Genomic DNA, 22,801 nt, shown 5'->3' with positions numbered 1-22,801 from the left:
AAAACTCGATTTTTATATTTAGGTCTTCCTAAATAAAACTGTCCCACTGAAAAAGGTAATGGAGTGTTTTTTTGTGGTAGGACCTTTTACATTCCCAAACCTGAAGAAAATTATAGGTAACTGAAATCGTATAGGTTTTTACAAAAGAAGCTTTATATTCTTCTTTAGTCAATTTTTCAGACGTGTTTTTGTAAAACCCTAATGAACTTTTGGATTGAAATTAAAACTTTAAACCTATTTTACTCAAAACTCGATTTTTATATTTAGGTCTTCCTAAATAAAACTGTACCACTGAAAAAGGTAATGGACTTCTTTTTTTGTGGCCCTAAAGATGTGTCCTCCGAAACAACTTTTATTTTTCTAGAAGAACTAGGAAAGAAGATAAAAAATAAAATGAAAATGTTTTGTTTTTCTGAAAATGCTGTTTGCTCTGGCAGAATTCAGAATTGCTCTAGAGCTGAATTTCTAGCGAAGGAAGATAATAATTACGTGAAAACACCAAGTAGTTAGTATAAACATTTTACGGCTTTCTATTTAGTATTGTTAAATGACACTGATATAGTTGGCAAAACAAAGGAAAAAGTATCTGTTAACCTGGGTAAGTATGAGTCATTATCGTAAGGTGTATTGTTTTCTAGATGTACGAGGAAAATAGAAAACTGAATGCAAAGGTAATTACATAGTAATTAGCCAGCGCCTTACAGGTATCTAGCTGATGAGTTCTAATAACGAAATGCGTCCTACGCTACTCGCAGATGTATAAACCATATCAGCTAGATTAGTAGAAAACATTTGAATTTGATACTAATATATAGGGGGCGGATTTTGCATGTTTGCATATGCAAAAGCATATTTTGAAGGTTTTTCTTAAAATGCATACCTTTGCATGTTTTTGCATATAATGCATATTTTTAGCATATTTCGAGCATTTTTCTGTCAAAACATAGTAAATACATTACTTTCCGTCCCATAATGCGTCCTACGCTACTCGCAGATGTATAAACCATATCAGCTAGATTAGTAGAAAACATTTGAATTTGATACTAATATATAGGGGGCGAATTTTGCATGTTTGCATATGCAAAAGCATATTTTGAAGGTTTTTCTTAAAATGCATACCTTTGCATATAATGCATATTTTTAGCATATTTCGAGCATTTTTCTGTCAAAACATAGTAAATACATTACTTTCCTTCCCATGGGATCTTCTTCTTCCTAGCCTTTTCCTATTTAAATAGGGTCAGCGTTATAGGATTAGGAAAGTAAAACTATGTGGAATATCTCAAAAAATCGTTCCGGAAAACGAGCATTTCGTTTTCCGTTCACATAGCGTGTTTTCTGTGGAAATTAAATCTTCGAGTGTGAACAAACGAATACCTGTATTCTATTCAAAAATCCAAAGTTCGTGTTTAGAGTTACATAGGGAAGGAAAATTTTCCTAACCCCGGGTATGATATCTCCCAAAGGTTAACAGGTACTTACATCTAGGTATAATGATAAATAAATAATTCCCTTTTCATTCGAGTGGAAGTGAATGGGTGACACCTGGAAGAATTCATATCCTTGAGAACGAAGTGCACAGAAGTGTTTTTTTTATTCTGTTTAATAAATAAATGAGTATAAGTTAGAATATTAAGAACCCTTTCTATGGAACCTCTCCATTGAGTTTCATTCACGAGATTTAGTGACACGAAATAAGTTGGGATAGGGAAATAATAATGAAGTGCAAGTTTCTAACAAATCTAAAATCTAGTCAAACAAAGTTTAAACTATTAAAAGTACACATTGTATTCCCCGAGATAAGCAGATGATGTATCTATCGCAGGCTAAGAACAAAGAATTAACAAGAAAAAGCTAAACTTTTGGCAAAGGCCAACAAAACACCAGAATTCTTGTAAAAATAATAGAATAAATAGCTATTCAACAGTATAAAGGGACGGAGATACACGGTTAAACAGGCATCTAGATATAGATTACAGGCCTCAGCGAATTAACTAGTGGAAAATATGTTATCGTCTGCCAAGAAAAATGTTTGTTTACAAGACAAAGCCAGTATGTTCAGTAGCTTAATATTATAATATGAAAATATGAAGTACGTATACCTCTTCTCGTATGTTCGTATCTTGGAACAAAAGAAGTTTTTAAACGGGGTACCTATAACGCTGACGACGCGATTTTATAACAAAAATAAAGTTCACTTTTTAGGTGAAGTTTTTTTTTTGTCGCAAAGTTTTTAGCAGACAAATTACGTAGACCATTTTCTATACCTAGGTATAATAGCTATACTTTTCTTCCTACTTATACTCGTATGAATACTAAAAGCTTATGAATACAGTATGTAAGTCTAATGTTAACTCCATGTAATTAATCTATTATGAAGTTAAAATACTGTATGGAGTTAGAAGCTCGCTGACTCAGATACCTACACACTATGAACTTTTTTACCCCTCATAAATCACACTGTATGGGGATTAAAATGTACTTTAGTGTACGTTTAAAGAACGTATAGTGTACGTTCTTTATAGTTTATGCATCTGCATCACTTACCATTATAAAGTACACCATCTGCTTGCTTGGTTTAACGGGGGACAAAGTGTACATCATTATTTTCAAATGTAAAATCAATCACATAAAAATACTTCGTATGTCGTTAAACGGAGAGCTTTACAACCTTTTCAGACTCCTCATTAAATTCAATGCTAAATTAATGTTAGTTCTAGGTCAGGGGGCAAAGTATTTCACCTTGTGCTGAAAACTCAATAAAATCATCTACACTTTCAAGGTCAATAAATACCTAACCATTGTGATTCAAATTTTTTAAATAGGTATTTGAACGTGAAATATTCTTTCTGGATGTGCAATTTTCATTCAACTTCAACGTCACTAAGTCCGTGACTTTCTTTCCTCCCGATTGTATGAACGCCGTGTAACTATTTGAATATGCAATGTGCCACACAAAAATGGTGGAGATGCTATATTTCCAGATTTTAGCTTAGCCTACGTACTTTAGGTACCTACATGAACTTTTCCCCCGTGATTAAAAAAATTTAGAAACTTTTCTTTTTTTTATGTAGAAAAAATTATCCTCTAAATTAACAGAACACGGGAAAAATAGGTACCTACCTACTACTACGAATTATTTATTAAATGTGGGAAAATGCCACTCTGGGGATCGCATTGCATGAATAACCAAGACACAGAGACATTATTCTAGTACAACCTGTTATGTATAACTAGGTCCTAGAATCCCAGATGATTGTTATACCTAAATGTATGAAATCCCAAATTGTAAGAACCTAATTGTCTTGGACCAAATTCAGGTCATGTTAGAAAAAAATAGAAAGAAAACTAATAAGTAAATTGAAATATAATTATTAACGTAAGTTTTAGATAAAGCACGCAAATTAATTCAAGAGCCCTTTGTTTTAAAAGCCATTTTAATATTGGCGCTGTTTGGAAAATGTATTATCTCTCGGTATAGCATAGAGAATTAGTAGGTAGAACGAATACAATTGGAAATATTAGGCAAAGAGGGTCTATCAAAATCAGAGTCCCATTCAATTGAAAATTTACGATGAGAGAAATCCCACTTCCCCTTTGCAACCCCCTGCTTGTTCCACACTTAAAATTCATCCCTGTTTTCCATTTTCTAACGCCTGAAACCCAAACCACTGCAAATCTGGAACATTATTTATTCAGTTGTATAATGTCGCTGGGTTGATCTGGGTTTTCTTTATTCACCTATAATATTAATACTTCCTGAATTTAATATTCGGGATACAGTATTCATCTCAAATCCTCCCACAGAAATGATAGATACCTACAGGGAGGATTTTCCTTTAATTGCAATAAAGAGTTTAGACTCGTGTAAAATAATTTCTGTTTTGAAACTTTAAAGTGTAAGAGAAAATCTCATAGGTATTAGGTAGGATTTCAAAGAACCGACTTTGTTTTTCTCCATCGGTGTTGAATGCTTTTATTGATGAGTAAATATTGGGAATAAATTATCTCACTGATTACGGAATAAATGAAAAATAGAACAAAATATGCAATTTACAGCGTTCTGAGTTATAAAATAAAAAGTAATTTTCGTAATTCCTCTCTGAGTTTTTTTTTTTTTTTTTTTTTAATAGTGGATATTTATTTTCTTTTTCCCCCAAGTGCTTGTCGTTGTACTGAGACAACACAAACTCAATTTAAATAAATTAAATAAAAACCATTTACATTTAATGACAGTTGAGCAAAATGAATTTATATTTCTGTAAAATTTAATTTATTAGGTATTTTTCAGCAGCTCTTAGCGTTCGCTGCCCCACCTCCTTTGCCCCCTGACATCATTTGTTGGTTTGTACTCATTTTATGATGTCAGTGCACAAGTTTAATTAGAGGAGAAAAAAAATCCATCCACTCAAATATGCAAAAAGCTTGTAATAAAATACTGACGATGAACAAATGTCTGTAAAATTTAATTTATTAGGTATTTTTCAGCAGCTCTTAGCGTTCGCTGCCCCACCTCCTTTGCCCCCTGACATCATTTGTTGGTCTGTACTCATTTTATGATGTCAGTGCACAAGTTTAATTGGAGGAGAAAAAAAAATCCATCCACTCAAATATGCAAAAAGCTTGTAATAAAATACTGACGATGAACAAATTAGGTTGAAACACTCAAATTTGAAATAATGTTAAAAGCCCGAGAATAATCTTTAATATGGTTGAGTTTTCAAAAAATGTGGGACTCCGGCATTGGTGCAGTAAATTTTTAGTTCCTTCTCTGACGCAATGAGGTTGAAACACTCAAATTTGAAATAATGTTAAAAGCCCGAGAATAATCTTTAATATGGTTGAGTTTTCAAAAAATGTGGGACTCCGACATTGGTGCAGTAAATTTTTAGTTCTTACTCTGACGCAAAAAAGATAAACCTGGGATAAACCTATTTCTGCCACATTAAACAGACCGAAAAGCGCAAAAAATGGGAACCTAGATTTAGACTTGACTACCCACAAAGAATTTCATTCCATGGTGATAAAATGTTTCATGCATCTCTGTTAAATTGAAAATGATGTACCTACCCCAACCGTAGGGAGGAGGAATGTGAGTTCATCGGTGTGTACAATGGAGGAATATAATGTCCCTCTCTTGTAATAAGTTAACTACCAGACCGGAGCTAGCATTAATATTACTAGTACCTATACTGAATTACCGGATGAACGAAGTCAACAATGAGCTTCCTAAATGTAATTTGAAACTTTTCAAAGGACTTTGTAAAGGTGTGTTCCTCCGGACGCGATTATCAGCTAATGGTTACCTAATAATTTAATACTACGATGTTTTTGGGGCTTTAAGGATGGCTACAATTATAATATTCTTAATTCATCGGTGTGTACAATGGAGGAATATAATGTCCCTCTCTTGTAATAAGTTAACTACCAGACCGGAGCTAGCATTAATATTACTAGTATACTGAATTACCGGATGAACGAAGTCAACAATGAGCTTCCTAAATGTAATTTGAAACTTTTCAAAGGACTTTGTAAAGGTGTGTTCCTCCGGACACGATTATCAGCTAATGGTTACCTAATAATTTAATACTACGATGTTTTTGGGGCTTTAAGGATGGCTACATTATAATATTGTTAAAGACAGTCCCTTCGACTGGAAAATCATCTTTAATGCAATGAGAAAGAAAAGAAGAAGAAAAAAAAAAAAAGACTCCTCGACTACTTTAGAGCGTCTGAGATCTGAAAACACAAAACGTGATCAAAGCAAACTCCTTTCTATCATTAGGAAAAAACGTGATATTACGAATTTACAGGTCCTCCGAATTCATTACCGATGCAAAATTTTGTTTTGCAGGTAAATGAAAGCGGAGAGACTTGTACAGTATTTGCGAAGATCAAAGTAGACAAAACTCGAGCTTGAAAACGAGGAAAGTGGGAAGCCTTCTAAAGAAAAGCTTTTATTATTAAGCACTATTTCATTTTAGATTTCGATTGTCCATCACGCCAACGCAATTCAATTCTACGACGCTACTTATGACTCGGTTGCTGGTGTACACAGAAATTACCTCTTGATGGCCAAAATTAGAATATGTAGGTACTGAGAAAAGCTTCTTCCATTTGAGCTTTTTCCAAATTTTCGCCCTGAATAGCGGGCGAACCGTACATTTCTCGAGACCCGGCCCGCGGAGACTTTTGATTGTCATAAATTATAGAATCTGTCTGCAAAATTTGAGCGACCTGTGGCTAAAGGTAAAGTCGTGAGAAGCGCTAGTTCCTTTTGAGCTTTTTTACCCTTATAGCCTTAAACAGCGGAACTTTGGTCCGGAATAACGGCCGAACCGTACCTTCTGGAAACAGAGCCCAAGGATATTTTTGATCTACGAGCTAAACAGCGGAACTTTGGTCCGGAATAACGGCCGAACCGTACCTTCTGGAAACAGGGCCCAAGGATATTTTTGATCTACATAATTTATCGAATCTCTGTGCCAAGTTCGAGTGACTTCGAGACGAGTGACTTCGAGAAATTTAAAGGCAATGATAACCTTGGTTGGGGAAAATTACGACTAGGTATACCAGGACCACTCTGTAACAAACATTAGAAATAAATTATAATCACGAACATAAATAGGTAGATTCAAAAGGAAATTTTGCAAAATGAAAACAGACCACATATACAAAACAAATAAATATCTTTTTAACTTTTTTTTTTTTTATTTTTCCTGCGTACATACTCTAAACATTAATACTATTAAACATGCATACAATAGGATAAAAATAATTCAGACTTATGTGGCGTATGGTACAGGTGGGCCAATAAATGGTACGTTTTTTAGGTGGGCGAATAAATGGTACACTTACCCTAGAAAGGTATTGAAATTTGGACAAAACCTGTTTGATTAATTAAATATTCCGATGTCCAGTTCATCGAGAATAAGTTTCATAATTATCATAGTTAAAACATATTTTTATTCGGATAATTTTGTCATCTTCAACACGTTGCTTTCCGTAGACTCCGCAGAGGTATAGTTGCGTCGATGCTATTAATAAAATTTTATAATGACTAATGGCCAGGAAAACAATCAAGATCACTTACTTAATCCAAGAGTTGAACCAAGTTTTGAACAAAAAATCAAATTATGATCCCGGCCGTGAATCAAACAGAAGAAACCAAGAAAAAAGGAAACCAGGGAAGTCAATGTGTTGAAAAGAAAATCAGCTCAAAAACGCATGCATTAAATTCAATATCCATATTGATGAAATAATTATATTACATTTGCTCTAGGCCAGGATAGGATTACCTCTTCAGTGCTGGGGTCAATATTGGAATTTTCAATAAAAGATTATTCACTGAACAGCACACGAAATTAGAGGGAGAAATGACATCTCCACTAATCGAGGAAGAAATGACATCTCCACTAATGGAGTTAGAAATGACATCTCCACTAAAGAAGTGAAGGTAAGGGTACCGAAAAATTGTTACCAAAAGGTCAAAGTACAAATAAAATTTTTGATACTCATTTATGACCATAAGAGATGATGGTCCAATAATGTCAGAAATCCAAAGTAAGAATGAGCATAAAATGAGCAGAATGAGCATAAACATAAACTTTGTTCATTAATTGCCCGTGATTCGCCAAGGACAAAATTCGGATAAAGATGCTTTAAAAATATGTAAATAACTTTAAAAAAAGGGGGAAAATGCCCTTGTTTTTTGAAATGGTTTGACCTTTCATGCCAAATAAAAAAGCTCTAAAATTTCAAACTATGACAAGTAGTCCGTAAAGGCTGTTCCACTGGCAAGACTTGATGCACTGAAGAGTCCAAGACGTAATGGGAAAGCTAAAGGAAAACTAGTTTTTCTTCAGTGCGAGGACAAAAGGGACACTGCACTATTGGAACATATCAATACTGACCATTATCTCATGCCTAGGGCAGTTCTCCATTACCAATCAATGGGGTGATAGTTGTCCTGCAGTTTTGTTTCAAAGAACATTGTTGTATCCACAGGACAGACTGTGTTGTATTAAAAATTTCAGTTTGTTTATTCATAACGTGAGATTATTAGTGGATTTTATTTTTACAACACAGTAACGGAGTAGATATTTTGGTACTTGGTCAGAAGTCACGTCAATTGAAAATTGCTACAAAAAGGAGCTAGCACAAATGAGCAGTGACCAGTGCTATTATAGGGTTAGGTTAAATGCAAAAAGGAGCTTTCACCATTTGATAGGTATGTACCTAACAAACATGTTTCTTACAATCTTACATTAGCGCTGTGTTTGAAGAACGAAATGTAAAGAGATGTTATATCTACAGATCTTAATATTCCTTCGTTTTTAAATTAGTTTTTACATCAGTGTTGCTATCTTCCTATTTCTTTCCCAAAAGCTAATGAACTTTGCTACGAAGATAAGTTTTCGCTGAAGTGACAAAAGTATAGTGAAGTCAAACGGAAATCTTATTCTTTACATTCAAATGTTTCCTATAGGTACCTACATAATATACATATACATAGGTATGTAATTAAAGTACTTGAATCGTGTACGATTTTATTCGTGGATAAAACATAGTGGGGTAGAACTTCGTTTTCATTCGTGCCTACATACTTACTTACCTACTCTAAAATGCGAGCGCTCTATTCCGTTCCCATACTTAGACCACACCGTCAGCGCTCAGCAAACAGGCCAAGAGACGAAAATCAAAAGAAAAAACTACAGCTGTCAAAATACGGACGGATTCAGTTCCAAGATTACCTAATCGATAGTTTTTTTTTCGTTAAAATTTCAGTTTTCTAAATTCAAAACCACAAGATGAAAATTGGAACCAATTTTCACGAAGAAATTCTCGATGCGGAATAAAATGAAAAATCGTGAACGAACTGACAACAATCATAATATCATGTAGTGCGAGGGACAAAATATGAGAAATATTAATAAAAGCTCATCTCATGCAAAACCAAGTCGCCAGGTGAATTTTAAATTTGAATTTAGCAGAAAAACTGACGACATCTTCAGTACCAACTACCAACATTCGAATATAGAAAGCAAAAACTATAAGAGACCAATATTTATTAACATGGTGCTTTTACCGACCCCACTCAGGATGGGTGAAGTTATCGTGAGTAGACGGGTAACTTATCGCCGAACCACCGTCACTAAAACCCTTAGCCGTTATACAGTGACGTCATAAAAAAAAAAAAAAAATCATGAGATGACCTACAACTGATGAACTGAAGACCCCGTCTGTTCCCTGCTGATTGCTGAAGTGAAAAATGCTGAATGAGATCAGGGAAATAATGTGGCAGCGGAAAAATGTCAGCATTTGCTCCGGTGGAAAATTTATGTGCACGTAAAATCTTGGAATTTTCTAATAATATAAAAGCTCATCTCATGCAAAACCAAGTCGCCAGGTGAATTTTAAATTTGAATTTAGCAGAAAAACTGACGACATCTTCAGTACCAACAACCGAAAGTAGAAAGCAAGAACTAAAAGAGACCAATACATTTATTATTGGGTTGATTATGAAAGTAATAGCACGTTGAATGCTCCAGTTACCAATAGATCACTGAAGTTAAGCAACGTTGGGTGACCATCTGTGGGCAGTCAAGTGGTGTTTTTCCCAACCCTACTCAGGCTGGGTGAAATTATTGTGAGTAGACAGGTATAGTTTATCGCCAAACCACCATCACTAAAACCCTTAGCCGTTATACAGTGACGTCATATATATAAAAAAAAAAAAAAAATCATAAAATGACCTACAACTGCTGAACTGAAGACCCAGTCTGTTCCCTGCTGATTGCTGAAGTGAAAAATGCTGAATGAGATCAGGAAAATAATGTGGCAGCGGAAAAATGTCAGCATTGCTCCGGTGGAAAATTTATGTGCACGTAAAATCTTGGAATTTTCTAATAATGGTGAAATTACGCATCAGATACATATTTTTCGGACCCGATAGGTGGCGCCAGTTACCAGAAAAGTCCAGGGGACCAAGGTACAACGGGGCCCAAGGTACGACTAGACACCCTATAATAAAAAATTTAAAAAACACCACTGACCAGCACCTGGTCACTTGGAAAAGCCCGATATTTATTATTGTATATGCAATGTGCACAACTGTCTACAACTGACCAACGCTCAATGGTCAACTAGTGTGAATCGTCGTCCACTTCGTTGGTAGGTAAGAAAGTATAGAGGAGTACCTAGGTAGTAAGTAGGTACCTACATCAAAAATTTGTAGGTTTGTGAACGACTGGCGTTCAAATTCTGTCGTCGGACACTCACGCTCAGTCTGTCCGCAAAATATCTGGCGGAAAATGCTTCCGAATTCAGACCGTCTCGAATATTTTTCCGCCATACACTTTCCGCCAATACTTGGGACTTCGACATTTTTTGCAAGACTTTGATAAGTTTAATGGTGATTACTGATTACCCATGTACCTACAAAGTAGGTATGTATAATTTGTATAATTTTAATTAATTATTATTATTCCAAAAATCCAACAAACGCTTTTATTAAACTCTTTGTGGTACTGAAATATCAGTCAGTTATTGGAACATTATCTTTCTGAGAAGCATTTACCCGTCTTACATACAAGTTCTCACCATTTCTAAAGAGAGTCGCTAATTAACACCCGAGGCTATGAGTATAACTAAAGCTCCTTTTATCATTATCAATATACCTATTCAATACACTTATGAAACCTAATCAATATTGTGCATTTCACGAACCTGTAAAAGTCGGATGAAAATAAAGAGTTTCTATTCTATGGTCAAGCTGTGTTCTTTGCTGCAGGATGCAAGACTTTTTACTTTTTCTGACAACTCAGGTAACTCTCATTTCGTAGGCGAAGTTGACCGAATCAAGAGATTGAAATTTGCATTAGTTGCAAACATCCTATAACACTGGCGAAAATGTGATTCCATGTCTATCGAGAGCAAGACATGGCTTAATTTGGAGAAAAAAAAAGAAGATTGTCTGAAGACATCCTACACCGGAGTGCGAACGCACTTGACGTAGTTTCCACTCATCAATCTGTCAAGAGATCTCAAAGGTTTTTTCTTAAATAAATTCCATTCTCTCAAAGGTAAAAAAAGTGTCCCTTTGGCGTTGTCCCAAAATTCCACCTCCGCCCCTGACTACCTTTTGTGGAACACAAGGTACCTTTTTGTGAAAAAAGAAAATGTGAAATTAAAATTAGAAAAACCTCCCCAGAAGGGGTTTTTGCTCGAGAATGTAGAAAGAAAGAAGGAAGGAAAAAATAGATGATGCTGAAGCTTGGAGAAAATGAGCAGGAGGTGAAAAAAAGAGGTTTAATGCTATACAGTGTGACTCCGAGTTGGAATTTGATATAAACGCAATTTCATATCTATCGTCTCGCTGGAGGACGTAAAACTGAGACAAAACCAGCCCTGTCAAGCCACAGACAATAACACTGGCTCTTTTGAGGGTACCTGAATGGGACTATGGTCAAGTCCGTCTCAGGAAGTTGGGTACAACGACATAATTATGTACCTGAATATCCCTCATCTGACCCCTACAATTTAGGGGCCCTTAGCTAGCTCTCTGGCCTTGATGACACCTCTTGGTATCCTCTTAATGGGATAGTCTATGGACTCACAGCTTTTCTCTGGAATAAACCTGAGTATGCGGACTCTTTAGAGGTGCTGCAGGTTAATTTTAGAGAAACTGGGGAGGTTGAAATATACCAGTGAGGGTACTTCTAGGTTCCATCAAGGCCAGGGTATAGCAGCTTGGGCAGGGGAAAAAATACTGGTCACAATAGATCTACAGAGGTCGCAGTGTTAATTGCATACTCTCTTGGGAGAGGAGCAACCAGTCCCATAATAGAATAGAATAGAATTTCATATCTAGGTAGCTAGGTACCTACCTACTCGTGAAATTCTGAAATGGGAAGCATAATAGGTAATCATATTTTGAAATGAAATACTGAAATGAGTAACACATATTTCTGATGTGTACGAAGGGAACGACTTGACGTTTGAGAGAGTGAGTAGGCACTCCTGCAACTATAGCTCTTAAAGTTCTCTTGACTTCTTCATAATTTTATTAGGTATCTACCTATGTAAGAAGTAGGTACCTACCTACATAATTATAATTAATTATTGGACCTAATACATACTCGTATGTCATGGCCAAAGTTTTCAGAAATTTTGTATATCTTCGAAAGGAACGGTCAGTTTTAAGTTAAAAAAAGTAATAAGTGTCTCTTACTTATTATAGAGGACTGCCTTTCCGTCACCCTGTATATTCTGTATACCGGAGGAATTTTCCTCTCCTCTCCCCACCACCCTGTATGAAAATTCCTCGCCAGGTCATCAATATGATAAGGAGGTAAGTAAAAAACTCACAAGGGGAGGGGAAAGCTCAAGAGAGAGGGAGAGAGAGGGGTAGCTTATTCTTTACAAAGCACAAGGCTTAGGCTGGCACAAAATCATTATTCTTATGTAGGGGGAGGGGGAACATAAGTGAGTGGAACGGGAGAGAGAGAGAGAGAAAAAAAGAGAAAAACGTCGTGAGAAAAACCAATATGGCTGCTCGCTTCTCCTTAGTTTTTCTTTTCTTTCTTGTTTTATTTTTCCATGCAACTCCGCCCTTATTTTTTCCTCTGCGAGAAAAATGAGAAAGTTTAGGATTTGAAAAAAGTTTAGAAATAAGAACTTTTTTCCCCTTGAAAAGAAATAAAATAATGGAGCGGGGCTTTTTTGGCTCATATTATGAAATATATCAGATAAGCTTCCAAGGTACTTTTAACTTTTTTATGAAATTATATTATGTTTAAGCTCTGTCTGCTTGGAAAAGTGGAACTCATATTCACTCTAGGATAGGTAGGTATATTAGGTACTTATTTAGAGAATTGGTCCTTTTAGATATTAGATTTTTGAGGATAAATATAAGTTAAATATGTACTTTTCTATCTGAGTTATAAGAATAACATTGCGTCTGGTCAAACGAAGGCTAATTTCCCTGATGGCAGTTAGGATTTGGATCAAAGAATCTTGAGTGCATTGATTACCTATATCCTCCAAAATCAGGATTTCATATATTTATTATGTTTACTTTTTTGCAAGGTATATAGTTAAACAGGCAATATGTAACTGAAAATCCAAGAGGGAAGTAACCTTTTTCAAGATCTAAAAATGACAGAACCTAAGAATAACTCTCAGCCCATTTTTCCTTCTCTCTGCTATGACTTTATATGCCTACTTTTCATGCCATGAAGATGTGTCAAGTAAAGAACTCTGTACTCTGGCAGTAACATATTCGTTTTACTTATACAATAGAACACACACACATGTATTACTCGTGCAGCATGTACGAAAGAACCTTTTTTCCTGCTAATGAAAAGTAAACATCGAGATGTTACAACAAGAAAAATTCCATCTCCTCCTCTTCCTTCTTCTCTCCTGCGTCTTTTTTCCTCATTTTCCTCCGAAGCACACAAAACAAAATGTAAATTTTCACCCTCATATATTTCCTTTGTCTTTTCTTTCTTGTCTTTATCTTTGTTTTTCTTTTTGACAGAATATATTGTAAATTTTAATAACGTTTTCTTTTGCACAATCAAGTTCCTTTCTCTCATCCCTGCCCGTTTTTAGCCCCGCCAGTACCTAGGCGAGTGTTCTGAATTTACAATTTTAAATATTATCTAAGCATTATTATTAAAAGCGCGCAGCAACTTTTCTTTAAAAAGTTTTAAATTAAATTTTCTTTTAAACAAAACACAGCACAGCGAGCGAATTCTCGTATGGGGTGTTGTATCCGGGATCTTGGCACTGACATAATGTGTCAGTTGATCCTACCTATGGTTATGGGATGTTTGAATCCAGGGTTTAATAGAGAGGTAAAGCCAATAAATAGGTACATTCATGAAAGAATATAAAGCTAAATCGGTAACTTACCTGGTGATGTACTATATTGAAAATAGAAAGGAAACAAAATACATTATATACTCGTTGACACCTGTATCGTATTCTAAATCAGGACATTTCAGGAAAAATGATCTCATTCTGATATTTTAAAGGGAAGTATTTGACATCAAAATCCCTAAAATATATCTATAGATTATAAACATTTCAAGTCCGTCTTTTTTGAAAACCCTGTACCTACCAGGGAGTTTTTGGAAGGAAAAAAATAGAATGAAAAACTCCTTATCTGACGTACATAAAACTTCCCTGTGCTTTCTCTCTCTCTCTCTCTCTCTCTCTCTCTCTCTCTCTCTCCCTCCTTTTTCCAAGCATAATAAATAGGTAGGTATATTCGCTTTTTCTTCATATAAGCCAGTGTATGGCCAAAAAGCTTCGAGAGCACTTGAAAAATGTGTGCATGTGTGCGATTAATTAGATAAGTCTAGTAATATTCACAATGAAATGATATGTGGTATACATAGATCCTGTAAGAAAGATTTCCTAAGGGAGAAAGTCTGAACTGATTAGTTTCTTTTCTGATCAAATCTTACTCGTAAATGATCAGCATAAAAATTATTCTGACAAATGAGCTTTAGCAGCAAAGAGGCACGTACAATTTTGCGAAGGTTTCCAACTTTTTAACCATCTTGCGAAGCTACATACAGAAATTTATTTCTTATTTTTGTATTCTATGGAAATAATTTACAAAATTGAGAGAGTGTATGTACAAAAACTTTTTGTTGTTAAAACAAATTAAAATATTCCATTCTGTGTATTTGCATGACTGTTCTCTGCTGTATGGAAAGATATTATATTTTCTCAAAACTTGTACGCTAACTCAAGACAGAAATGTATGCAAATCTCTACTTACTTACGAGAATTTGGTTTCCGATTCTTATCCTCTTGAACAACATTAGTAAAATCTGTAAATTGAGATGACAATATACTTAGGCCGGCTACATACTTCAGCTTTTTCCTGAGACATCAGGCATAAGGCTGTCGGGCAAAAACTGAACCAACTCACACCAGAAAGTGCTCACAGTTTGAAAACTACGAGTACCTAGGTATAATGTAAAACGGTGTACTTTTTCTGTCATCCCACACGCTCAGTTTTGTAACAGGCAAAATCTGACGTAAGTGGCCAGCCTTAGGGACTAGATAGGTATTTACCTACTGGTAGCCATTTTGAATAATTTTTTAAGGTTCTTATTCTTACTATTATTGTATTCTACAATTAAATAAAACCTAGACAAAATACAAAAGCAGGAAATACATAGCAGGGAATTATTGTACATAGCATACTGGATACATATTACATATTTGCATTATAAATATCATAGTATTCATAGTACTCTTCTTGTCTAGAACTTTGAAAGCTATTATACATACGAGTATGTAGAGAACTTTAATGTATTTTTCCAAGTAAATTTTGCGATCTCCTTTACACATTTTCACATACCAAAAGGTCAAAGTACAAATAAAATTTTTGATACTCATTTATGACCATAAGAGATGATGGTCCAATAATGTCAGAAATCCAAAGTGGGAATGAGCATAAAACTTGTACCTAGGTACTTTGTTCATAAATAGCCCGTGATTCGCCAAGGACAAAACTCGTATAAAGATGCTTCAAAAATATGTAAATAACTTGAAAAAAGGGGAAAAATGCCCATGTTTTTTGAAATGGTTTGACCTTTCATGCCAAATAAAAAAGCTCTAAAATTTCAAACTATGACAAGTAGTCTGTAAAGGCTGTTCCACTGGCAAGACTTGATGCACTGAAGAGTCCAAGACGCAATGGGAAAGCTAAAGTAAAACTAGTTTTTCTTCAGTGCGAGGACAAAAGGGACACTGCACTATTGGAACATATCAATACTGACCATTATCTCATGCCTAGGGCAGTTCTCCATTACCAATCAATGGGGTGATAGTTGTCCTGCAGTTTTGTTTCATAGAACATCGTTGTATCCACAGGACAGACTGTTTTGTATTAAAAATTTCAGTTTGTTTATTCATAACGTGAGATTATTAGTGGATTTTATTTTTCCAACACAGTAACGGAGTAGATATTTTGGTACTTGGTCAGAAGTCACGTCAATTGAAAATTCCTACAAAAAGGAGCTAGCACAAATGAGCAGTGACCAGTGCTATTATAGGGTTAGGTTAAATGCAAAAAGGAGCTTTCACAATGTGATAGGTATGTACTTATAGCAATCCTAAGATACCTGTTTCTTACAATCTTACATGAACGTCTGGGTTTGAAGAATGAAATGTAAAGAGATGTTATATCTAGGTACATATATTATCTTAATATTCCTTTAAATTAGTTTTTACATCAGTTGCAATATCTTCCTTTTTCTCTCTCAAAAGCAATGAACTTTGCTACGAAGATAAGTTTTCGCTGAAGTGACAAAAGTATAGTGAAGTCGAACGGAAATCTTATTCTTTACATTGAAATGTTTCCTATAGGTACATAATATGTAGGTACATATGTACTTGAAGTACCTACTTAAATCATGTACGATTTTAGGCGTGTATAGAACAAATAGAACATATTGGCGTAGAACTTTGTTTTCATTTGGGCCCACATAGGTACTTAGGTACTCTAAAATGCGAGCACTCTATTCCATTCTGAGACCGCACCGTCAGCACACTGCAAAAGGGGGGGGGGAAACAACAACAACAACAACAACAACTGTGAATATTACGGACGGCTACTGTCGTCCCAAGATCGTCCATTCGATGAATTTTTTCTCGTTAAAATTTCAGTTTTCTAAATTCAAAACCACAAGATGAAAATTGGAACCAATTTTCACGAAGAAATTCGATGCGGAATAAAATGAAAAATCGTGAACGAACTGACAACAATCATAATATCATGCGTAGTGCGAGACATAATAAATAGGTAGGTATATTCGCTTTTTCTTCATATAAGCCAGTGTATGGCCAAAAAGCTTCGAGAGCACTTGAAAAATGTGTGCATGTGTGCGATTAATTAGATAAGTCTAGTAATATTCACAATGAAATGATATGTGGTATACATAGATCCTGTAAGAAAGATTTCCTAAGGGAGAAAGTCTGAACTGATTAGTTTCTTTTCTGATCAAATCTTACTCGTAAATGATCAGCATAAAAATTATTCTGACAAATGAGCTTTAGCAGCAAAGAGGCACGTACAATTTTGCGAAGGTTTCCAACTTTTTAACCATCTTGCGAAGCTACATACAGAAATTTATTTCTTATTTTTGTATTCTATGGAAATAATTTACAAAATTGAGAGAGTGTATGTACAAAAACTTTTTGTTGTTAAAACAAATTAAAATATTCCATTCTGTGTATTTGCATGACTGTTCTCTGCTGATGGAAAGATATATTTTCTCAAAACTTGTACGCTAACTCAAGACAGAAATGTATGCAAATCTCTACTTACTTACGAGAATTTGGTTTCCGATTCTTATCCTCTTGAACAACATTAGTAAAATCTGTAAATTGAGATGACAATATACTTAGGCCGGCTACATACTTCAGCTTTTTCCTGAGACATCAGGCATAAGGCTGTCGGGCAAAAACTGAACCAACTCACACCAGAAAGTGCTCACAGTTTGAAAACTACGAGTACCTAGGTATAATGTAAAACGGTGTACTTTTTCTGTCATCCCACACGCTCAGTTTTGTAACAGGCAAAATCTGACGTAAGTGGCCAGCCTTAGGGACTAGATAGGTATTTACCTACTGGTAGCCATTTTGAATAATTTTTTAAGGTTCTTATTCTTACTATTATTGTATTCTACAATTAAATAAAACCTAAACAAAATACCAAAGCAGGAAATACATAGCAGGGAATTGTACATAGCATACCAATGGATTTATGTTGAGCTAGCACAAGATGGCAACTATTGCCAGTAAGTACATAGATAGGTAAACATATATCCATGTAATAAATATTGCATGTCTGTAAAAAATAATACTCTCCTATTGGTTGACAGAAAACTTGATGCCAGGTACTCTAAAAATGCAACTTCCGTTCAAACAACACTAATGTAAGCAATACCATTCTAGGAAGTAGGGTTATAGTTATGGAATAAAACAAGTATGACTGCTATGTTATTTGATTATTGCAAGTAGATACTCAAATTTAAAATGGCGTTTACACGCCTCTTCGGAGAATGCTCTTCTTCCTTTCTATTACCCATCGTAGGTACCTACATATGGGTTTCTAATATTACCTATGTAGTCTTTAGCTATTACAGTAAACACATAAGTCAGTACTAACTACTTACAACTTATTGACGATGGTCAGTTTTTAGTGCCAAAATACCTTTTGAGGTCCCTCCAGGGATATAGCGAAAAAACTAAAGGGAAATTCTTGAAAACCAAAAGATGAGCTACTTAAGTGAACGGAGGGATAGTTTTAATAGTGTCTCGGGTAGACCAGACTGACCCCTGTACAAAGCCGCAGACACAAAAGTAAAGTGAGAATATTCCCTTAACTTTTTCCCTTTTCTCATGAAGATACTGGTGATCAGGAAGAAAGGTGAGAGATTTCAAGTTTTCGGAAAAGATATAGATAGAGGTAATACCTATAGTTTGTGAAATGTGAATTACCTAGGAAGTTGTTAATATCAAATGTGATCTAAATAACGATGTACCTAAGTAGATTAAATATTGGAATCAGAACAATCCATAACTACATACTGATAGATTCTGACGTGACTTTGTATGTGTATACTACGCTACAGTATATACTATGATAAATTTTATGACAGGACTTGAACTATAACCACCAACCTCCATACCCGAAGTCCACTATCCTAACCCCTACACCACTGAGGTTAACTTACAGCAATTAGAAATAGGCATTTCAGAGGCGATCCTTGGAAAAAAAAACTCCTGAAATTTCATGAAACGAAATTAAAATGGCGTATGAAAGCCTTCGCTTATATTTTTGCTAAAAATCTTCCCCCTTGTTCCTCATTCATGTTTTCCTTAAAAATGCTCGTACGCAAAGGCCTCTCTTCTCCACCCAAACTTTTTCATTACATCCAGGCCTAATATCAAAAGATTTTCCAAGCCCTTTTCTTTTCTCTCATTTATAAAATTTCATGTAATCTCATTAAAGATACAAGTGCCTGCCTTTTCTATTTGCAGAAGAAAAGAAACAAAAAGTCTCCCCCTCATCTTTTTGATGCTAATGAGTGAAATCTTTTATGTAAATAAATAAAGTTTTATGTTATAAATCCTCATAAAAAAAAATCTAAAGCATTAGGTGCCTGTACATTAATATACGCAGGTATTTCGGTAAGTGCCTGATGTTCTTTGGTCTGAATTCAAAGGAGCTTAGAATTATTTCTTCAGAGAGGTAGGTAGGTACATACAAAGATTCCTTTATGTCTCCTTCTACAATTACGCCTATATCTTCTGGAACATTGATTTTTCCAAGAAATATATGTACCACCAACATCTTCTTGTTAAATTCTCAAAAGCTGAATTTGGTTTAACAGAGAAAATACCTCCTGTAAAAGACAAAAAAGGAAAGCTCCCGAAAAATTCGATCAATACTTAGTGCTTAGTGGGTACATTCGAGTATATTTGAACAGGTGAAATTTGATGTTACCCATTCCAAGAAATATTAACGTCACTTCTGGCGTAATGGAAAGGAAAGCAAAAAATAATGAGAAAACCTGTCAAAAGATCATTAAAGGAGCATTTCAAAAATATGAAGGAACAAAACAACGGGAGAAGAATTTCACTGTTTCAAGTATTTTGAAAGAAAACGCTACCGATGTCACTTGTTTATGACTCTTGAGATTTGAAAAGAAAGAAAAATAATTAAGAGAGACATTAAAATTGGCGGAGGAGGAGAAGAAACAGCGGAAACGTGAATAAGAAATGAAAGCAAAGAAGTGAAAAGTAATAATCAAGGAAAAGCGATAGGAAGAATGAATTATTATGATCATTTCGAATCAGAAAAGTAAGAGAGATATTGTGAAGTTTTCACTCCGATGTTCCTCGAAATTCAATACTGGAAATAAATGAAAAAGAGCAACATTTTAATAAACAATTCGTCTTTTTCCAAGAACAAACAATTTCCGATTTCCTATTAAGACCAAAACGAATAAAATACGAGAAAGACAAGTTTCTTATGACAATTAGATACTAGGGAGTTTTGGCATCTCCACCATGCAAAAAGAAGTAGGTATGGTGTTAAATCATTTAAGATGGATAGCACGTTGAGAGATTTGTCATCTCCACTATATTAAACAAGGTTCGCATATTGAGAGTTTTGACATCTCCACTATTAAGCCATTAGGAAACGTATAAAAGCATGTACTCGTAACATAAGCATATTGCATCGTTACAAAATTTCCAATCCAAGCCGCAGACACAAAAGTAAAGTGAGAATATTCCCTTAACTTTTTCCCTTTTCTCATGAAGATACTGGTGATCAGGAAGAAAGGTGAGAGATTTCAAGTTTTCGGAAAAGATATAGATAGAGGTAATACCTATAGTTTGTGAAATGTGAATTACCTAGGAAGTTGTTAATATCAAATGTGATCTAAATAACGATGTACCTAAGTAGATTAAATATTGGAATCAGAACAATCCATAACTACATACTGATAGATTCTGACGTGACTTTGTATGTGTATACTACGCTACAGTATATACTATGATAAATTTTATGACAGGACTTGAACTATAACCACCAACCTCCATACCCGAAGTCCACTATCCTAACCCCTACACCACTGAGGTTAACTTACAGCAATTAGAAATAGGCATTTCAGAGGCGATCCTTGGAAAAAAAAACTCCTGAAATTTCATGAAACGAAATTAAAATGGCGTATGAAAGCCTTCGCTTATATTTTTGCTAAAAATCTTCCCCCTTGTTCCTCATTCATGTTTTCCTTAAAAATGCTCGTACGCAAAGGCCTCTCTTCTCCACCCAAACTTTTTCATTACATCCAGGCCTAATATCAAAAGATTTTCCAAGCCCTTTTCTTTTCTCTCATTTATAAAATTTCATGTAATCTCATTAAAGATACAAGTGCCTGCCTTTTCTATTTGCAGAAGAAAAGAAACAAAAAGTCTCCCCCTCATCTTTTTGATGCTAATGAGTGAAATCTTTTATGTAAATAAATAAAGTTTTATGTTATAAATCCTCATAAAAAAAAATCTAAAGCATTAGGTGCCTGTACATTAATATACGCAGGTATTTCGGTAAGTGCCTGATGTTCTTTGGTCTGAATTCAAAGGAGCTTAGAATTATTTCTTCAGAGAGGTAGGTAGGTACATACAAAGATTCCTTTATGTCTCCTTCTACAATTACGCCTATATCTTCTGGAACATTGATTTTTCCAAGAAATATATGTACCACCAACATCTTCTTGTTAAATTCTCAAAAGCTGAATTTGGTTTAACAGAGAAAATACCTCCTGTAAAAGACAAAAAAGGAAAGCTCCCGAAAAATTCGATCAATACTTAGTGCTTAGTGGGTACATTCGAGTATATTTGAACAGGTGAAATTTGATGTTACCCATTCCAAGAAATATTAACGTCACTTCTGGCGTAATGGAAAGGAAAGCAAAAAATAATGAGAAAACCTGTCAAAAGATCATTAAAGGAGCATTTCAAAAATATGAAGGAACAAAACAACGGGAGAAGAATTTCACTGTTTCAAGTATTTTGAAAGAAAACGCTACCGATGTCACTTGTTTATGACTCTTGAGATTTGAAAAGAAAGAAAAATAATTAAGAGAGACATTAAAATTGGCGGAGGAGGAGAAGAAACAGCGGAAACGTGAATAAGAAATGAAAGCAAAGAAGTGAAAAGTAATAATCAAGGAAAAGCGATAGGAAGAATGAATTATTATGATCATTTCGAATCAGAAAAGTAAGAGAGATATTGTGAAGTTTTCACTCCGATGTTCCTCGAAATTCAATACTGGAAATAAATGAAAAAGAGCAACATTTTAATAAACAATTCGTCTTTTTCCAAGAACAAACAATTTCCGATTTCCTATTAAGACCAAAACGAATAAAATACGAGAAAGACAAGTTTCTTATGACAATTAGATACTAGGGAGTTTTGGCATCTCCACCATGCAAAAAGAAGTAGGTATGGTGTTAAATCATTTAAGATGGATAGCACGTTGAGAGATTTGTCATCTCCACTATATTAAACAAGGTTCGCATATTGAGAGTTTTGACATCTCCACTATTAAGCCATTAGGAAACGTATAAAAGCATGTACTCGTAACATAAGCATATTGCATCGTTACAAAATTTCCAATCCAAGAAGATTCAGGAATGAAAAGGCATCAGCAAAGACATAATCTGAGTCAAAAGAACTTATGATTTTTAATATGACACAAGACAACCTGTCAGAACACATTCTATTGTACGGGGGAGCCTGACAATTATTGCCAACAGGAGAAACATGGAGGAAAATTTATGAAGACATAAAATTCTAACATGTGTTAACCACGCAGATTTCTTATTATTAAAGAAATACGAGTAGGGTGTCCACGATTACAACAGGTGTCGGCGATTGGGGGTTTTACCCTATTTGACTTGTGTCAAAATATTTATTACATTTTCCATAAAATCTTCGAAAGCATAGTTGAGAATATGAAGCAAGCGGTGTTCAATTTTCATTGTTTGAGGCAAATGGGGTTGTTAAGTGTTCCTTCTTGGGGACTCGAGGTGCTAGAGACCGTTGCCCCTCTTAGGTATGTGGTATGTGGCTAACTAAATTTCCATGTTACTCAGAGGAAAAGAAATTGTATTTCTGTAAACCAGCTGGTAGACTAAAACGGTAATACGATCATGTCAGCGTTTCAAAAAAAAAAAAAAAAAAAAAAAAAAAAAAAAA

The sequence above is a fragment of the Diaphorina citri genome, unplaced genomic scaffold (assembly GCF_000475195.1).
Source record: "Diaphorina citri unplaced genomic scaffold, Diaci psyllid genome assembly version 1.1 scaffold729, whole genome shotgun sequence".
Lineage (NCBI taxonomy): Eukaryota > Metazoa > Arthropoda > Insecta > Hemiptera > Psyllidae > Diaphorina > Diaphorina citri.
The sequence above is the reverse complement of the archived record's forward strand: the minus strand, read 5'-3'. Positions refer to the sequence as shown.